Raw genomic sequence first — 6,418 nt, 5'->3', positions numbered from 1 at the left:
GTAACTTCCACACAGCCTGTACTCACTTTGGACAGTCTGGATTACAACATTTCAAAGCATGTACCTGTGTCTGAGCTCTTTGCAGAGCAGCCAAAAGAGAAGCTCCACCCTCAGGCCCTCCCATGCAATCCAGGAGGCCTCTCAGTCTGGGCGCAGTACCTAACAGGAACACAAGGGAGAGGTGTTGCAGCATCAAGAGAGTGAGAGGTGGAGAGTAGGGCTTGTCTATGGGGGCGGAGGATCAAACAGTGCTTTCTAGAAAGAATGGCAGATTGTGTGGAGCTTCCGGTTTTAGGAAGACTGAAACTTGATACCTGCTGATGTTTCACTGCTATAGACACAGATGAGGCTCTGTGATTCTTCAAACTTTTCTTATGTCTCATGTTATATCATGGGAAAACAAAAATCGGTGACAGTTACTGTTACACACAGAAATGCTGCACAACAAAAAAGTATTTAGCAGCAAAAAGACATTTACATCAACTGAAAGTGCATGATTGGAAAGTACAAGAAGAAGCATTTCCAAGAAAATGTTTGGCATGAATATATTAAATCATTGTTTAATTTTTTTTTCCATAAATCTGTTTATTTTCCTCAGACCTTTCATCCATTATCTATACTCACTTGTCCCTGCAGTTCCATTGGGTCGCTGGGCGAGATGAAGAGACTTTATGCATTTGTCACAAACCATGCAGCAATGAGGCTTGAGTCAAACAGGGTCTCTGTTGGTGGCAGTGTCTTGCTGAGGGGATACGTTACTACAACAGGTTGGAGGCAAAGATGGAAAGATGGGCAGACAATGTCTCCAAACAGACAGCCAGTTCTGTTATGAGGTGATTTGGGTAAAACAAAGGAAGGCAAAGGTGCTTACATATTGCAAGAATGCAGAGAACATGTATAAAGAAAAACATAAACAACATTTTTCTCATTTTCAATTGTAAGAAATTCTCAAAAGCAAGTGTCATTTCACTTCTAATATATTATTATGCATTCCTTTATAATAGTCTATCACAAAAAATCCCAATTAAATACACTGGCAAAAGGTTAAAGGGGCAGTATTATGTAAAATCAACTGTTTTGAGCCTTACATCATGGTATAATGTTATTTCTCCATCAAAAACACACTTGGAGTGTTCCTTTGATTCTTTCATGCATGTTTAAGAAATCCTTTAATCTCCCTTGGCAACCATTCAGCTGTGCAAAACGCTTGGATTGACCAACAGACAGACCAACCAAGACGCAGCTCCCTCACTCAGCTCCTTCAGACTAGCCAGCAGCAATTAGCAAACACCTTCAGGAACTGTGCATCTGCTGAGGTCATTATAGAAGCTACTTATAAGTGAAAAGCTGGTTAAAACATTGTTAAAGGTTTAATAAAGGACATCCTGAAGGCAGTGTGCCAGAAAGAGCAGAACTTTCTTAAAGAGACAGGCCCACTTTCAAGGTGTTGAATTACTTTTAGTCAAATAACTTTTAAATCATTTTGATATATAGTGCATTTTTATAACAACTGAAGGTAATTTCTTGATTGAGGTACAAAATGATACTATGTGACTGGAAAACATAATACTGCCTTTTTAAAAGCTTTTTTTGCAAGGCACCATATTATATTCTCTACAACTACAAGTCACTTTTTTCTTGTTAACTATAAGTATAATTCAGGACCACTCCAGGGTGTTTCATGTTTCTTTTTCTAGTCGATATTAAACTAAACTGCTGTTGGCAGATGTTTTACTTCCCAGCTGTAATGAAAGTCTTGGGGGCTTCACAGCATATTATGTTGGTACTTTCCACCTTTCCACCAATGTTTACGTAGTTTAACCTGCTGGTTTTTATTGCTAGGAGACAGCCAAAAATAAACAAAACACATCAGACCCTTAGTTTCCTTCTTGGTGAGGAAAAACTTTCACAAAGCGCTGTGATAATCCAGGATACAGTGTTTCACCTCTAATGTAAACTGGGACGTGCTCCAGCTCCCCCACTGACCCTGAAAAAAAGGATAAGTGGTTTTACTTAGAAGATGTTTAGATGAATGGGAATCTGTGAGTTGGAGCGTTTCAAACTGACCTGGCTGGCACTTGGGATAAGTGCAGAATTTTAGGTTTCGTTCCCAGGATGTTGAATAATAGACTGCAGAACCAAGTCTCTGAAAAAGAAAGAGTCACACCCAAAAAAATAGGTCACAGTTCAGCCGGTGATGGATCCTCTCAGGGTGAGAGGGTCGGTGTGCTTTAATGAGCCTGAATCCCACGCTGAGAGGATTACAGTTCTGTCCCCTGGCCTGGAAAAATCCTAAGTGTGCAACCTGCAAAAATGGTTGAAATCCTCTATTTTACAGCTCCCCACACAATCATTGGCATCCATGGTTGTGTGTGTGAAACCATTTAAAATGTTATTGTTGTAGCATAACCTTCCATTGAATGTTTTCTTTTTTTTCTGAAAAATCCAACTTTTAATTTGGGGACAAACATTCAAAGGAAGAAAATATTCAGCGCAAATAAATAGTTTCTTACAAACTGCTGGCTTGTTATTGACTGTTGAGGAGAAAATAAAAGTTTATATGTATGAATATTATGATAAGATTGTAATAAATACATTACATACATTTTAAAAATCAATAAACATTTATGTTTACAGGTACAAATGAATAAAGATCATTAGTTCTACTTTAAAAAGTTTCATTTATTGTGTGTTTAAATCATAAGATTATTTAATTATTAAATTATTTCCTATTTTCTGTGCTTTATTCCATTAGAAAATAATCTTCCTTTGGCTCGTCAAATGCATCCTAACTTCTGATTGGTTAACAGCCATAACAATTCAACTGCAGACCAATCACGTTATCGCTTCATGTCCCACCCATTGGGTAAAGTTGACATGTCAAATGAATCAATAAGCACCAACACAACACTATAAAATCCCAAAAATATAGAACATGCAATTTAAATAAACCAGATTTGCATTGACCAACAAAAGAAATGACATGACTGTAGAAAAAAGCTAATTGCCTAAACTAATGTCAATCTACAGTCAAATCAATAAGAATAAAACAGCTTGGAGAAGTTCATCATGTGACTACACACCAGTGAGGTGGATGATAAGGAAAGTGAGTACGTGTCAAAAAGTTCATTGTTGGAGAACTGCCCACTATCACTATGCCAGACTAATTTATTGACCCATATTTGTATGAGAACTGAAGCTGCTCGTGACAAATGCGCTGTAAAAAAAATGCTGATTAAAGGTCACAGTGTTATTGCTTATAGAAACTAAACTGCATAAATAAAACATTCCTGCAAATATCATCAGTTTGTTGAAATCACAGTGGTAAAAAATTTGATTTTACATTGTTTGACATGTGTTGTGTGTTTGGTTTTCACTTTCACATTTCTGGTTTTGATAACTGAGCTCAGTGGGGATTTACATTTCTGTAAACTGTGTCAATAACACTGCTGGGATTAATTAAAGCCTGGGACAGAGCACACTGCTTGGTAAAACCAGCCAAAAAATGCAAAAAGCAGCAAGAAAAGCAGCTAAGCAGAAAGTCCACAGCAAAAACAGTTCTAGTTGTTAATAAAAATCTAACTTCAAACAATTAATGTGTTATAGAAAGGTTTGCTGCCTTTGTGGGAGCTCCACCCACAGCCTGAGTCTGGTAGGTAGAAGACAGGAACCATCTGGCTAAGGATCAGGCCAACTGAACCAAGCAGGAAGAGATAATGGATTGGGACTGATGTGACTCCAGCCGCAGCTAAAACAACAAAAACACACCAAACATGTGGATGGAGCTGTCTGAAGAGTCTCCGCTACTCCCCTCCATTTTTTTTTTTTTGCATGTTCAAGCAAACATGTTAGGAAAACATTGAGTCAAACCCACCGCTTCCCTCTCTGGAAAATGAACGGATGCCAGCCTCCTTTAGCATCCGTTCCCAGCTCTCTATCCTTCCACTCTCACCTTTTGTGTCCTAAACTTTGGGCATATTTGCTCAAGCTTGACTGTGGAATGGTTTCAGTTTTCAGAGGAAGAACAGAGATTGCGACTATTGATTTTTAAGCCACTAAACAAACTATTAAAAGAACAGAAATGCTGTGGCATTAAGCACCTGTGCAGATGGACTGAGTGAGTCATGCAGGTTAATGGAAAGACGCTCGCAAGCCTGTTGTCTATTTCATCTATGAATACAATAATTGAGTGAGACATCCTTTTTGTATTTGTGAGCTACAGATGCATAAGAACATAGAAAGAAAGGTGATGTAGCGAAAGGTCAGAGTGAGAAACAGGAAGATGGAGAGTTGTTTTCTGAAAGTGATGAGATCTGTGAACGTTTGTGTTTCTATGTGGGAATAAACTGAATCTTGCTTGTTTTCTTTTAATTTGGCTACTTTTTTAGCTGCTTTATAATAGTGTAGTTTGTTCGTAAGAGCACGTGTGTGCATGTAGCTTTGAATAAATTTGATATTTCTTTGCCAAAATACGAAACGTGAATATGAGAGCAGCTGTCACTTTTGCCCTGGGGACTCCTCAGAGCCTTTGTGAATATGTGTATGTGCAAAGTGATGAAAGTGTGAGTCACACTGAGTCACAGAGATTATTTAAGATTATTTCGCTCGGTTGCTGAAAGAAAATGATCTGATATTCATTGGAAAGATTACAAGAATGAGCATGGAAAGCAATCTGTGCAATCAGCATGACATTAAAGTATGATGGCATCTTTTCGATTAAAGGTTCATTTAAATTAATGACTCACTGAAAATGTGGGCTAATTATTTGCTATTTGATCCTGACAGTTTTTTTCTAATAACAGAAACTCCTTTATTATTTTTTCTGAAAAGAATATGCATTTGAATAAATTCTCACATATTTTTATTCTCTTTATTTTTTCACTGGTAAAACTCAACTTTCTTTTTTTCTTTTTAGCTTACAAAACGGGAAAGAAACACACCGTTCATCTAAGGCCAGGTAATGGCTCCAGATGTAGGCATCTGACGCCTACATCTGCATTGAAATTATTTATTCAAAACCTTAAATAATGTGAACTATGAGAGGAAAAGGGAGTGCATGAAAGTCTCCAAAGCTTTCTGCTACTTACCTCTAGAAGAAAAGTGACATGTTGAGGTCATTGATTACATGTTATCAGAAGGGGGACTCGATGAGAAACTATCTCATCTGTAAGTTGCACCTTGAAAAAGTTTCTAATTTTTTATGAATATGCAGTCGAGGAGGTTGACACACACATGTCCAGGATCTCAGATAATACATGTGATTGACCGTTATTCCGAGAACTGCCACTGATCCCATTTGCTCAGATGGGATTTGTGCTAATGTTAGAAGACATTCACTCTGATACTGACATTAAGTTACCCTCAGGACTAAAATGTTCTCTTTCATAATGTATTAATTGAGCTTCAAGGCAGTTATCTCTAAACCTTAGCTTCATTAAACTCCACTAAAATGTGTTAAACACAAAATCATTACACCAATAAATTGTGTTGCTTTGGTGTTTAGCCAGTCTGGATTTTACATTATTATTCAGTTTTGCTACCAGTGAATAGTGCATCATCTACAGTGAATATTTTGTAATTTCACAGAGAATCTTCCATTTCCATTAATTTTTCAACAGAACCAACTTGTTTCTATTCCTCAATTTGTTTTGCTGTATGAATGAACTGAAAGCTGCTTCCCTTGTCTAAGATAAGTAAGATTAGAGCCAGTATGGCAGAAATGCTTTGACTGGCTGAAGGCAAACATAACAGGATGTAATTTCTATACAATATATGTATGACTGAGTGAACTGTTGCTGAGAAAAAAAAAACATGAATGAAGCAGATATTCATATAGAGTTCAGTTAAATTAGTGTTTTAACTCATTTTCTCAAAGCTCAAAACACACGAGCTTATGAGAAGATCAGAACTGAAATTAAATCATATTCATTGGACACAATTCACCAGATCTATCTCTCATCATATTAAAAATTAAATCTTTAAGTCATTTTAACACAGTTAATATAAATGTGTGTAACTTTGGGAAGAAGTGATGGGCTTATCATCCACTATCTCATATCCCAACCAACTGTTTGAGTCTTACAGCTATTTTAAGGTTTCAAGCCAAAAAGGGTCAAAAGAAAAACATTTTGCAAAAACAAACATGTATCTGCAGGATCAGCACTCATCCTGATGAGAAACGGAAAATGGAAATGGAGTGGAGGAAGTCTGGGAGATGACTGGAGGAAGCTGAAGAAATGGAAATGCACTGGGAGATCTTCATCTGCTTTTTCAAAGCTTCGCTCCATCAAAACAAGAGAAACAGGTGATTATAACTGAGGAAAATTCTGTATGATGAAGCAACATTTTTCAGCTCACGCACACACATATACTTCACTCTAGTTAAAAGAAATAATTTCTTCTTTTAATTCAAGGGTTT

Source organism: Gambusia affinis, linkage group LG17 (genome assembly GCF_019740435.1).
Source record: "Gambusia affinis linkage group LG17, SWU_Gaff_1.0, whole genome shotgun sequence".
NCBI lineage: Eukaryota > Metazoa > Chordata > Actinopteri > Cyprinodontiformes > Poeciliidae > Gambusia > Gambusia affinis.
Note: the sequence above shows the minus strand (reverse complement) of the source record.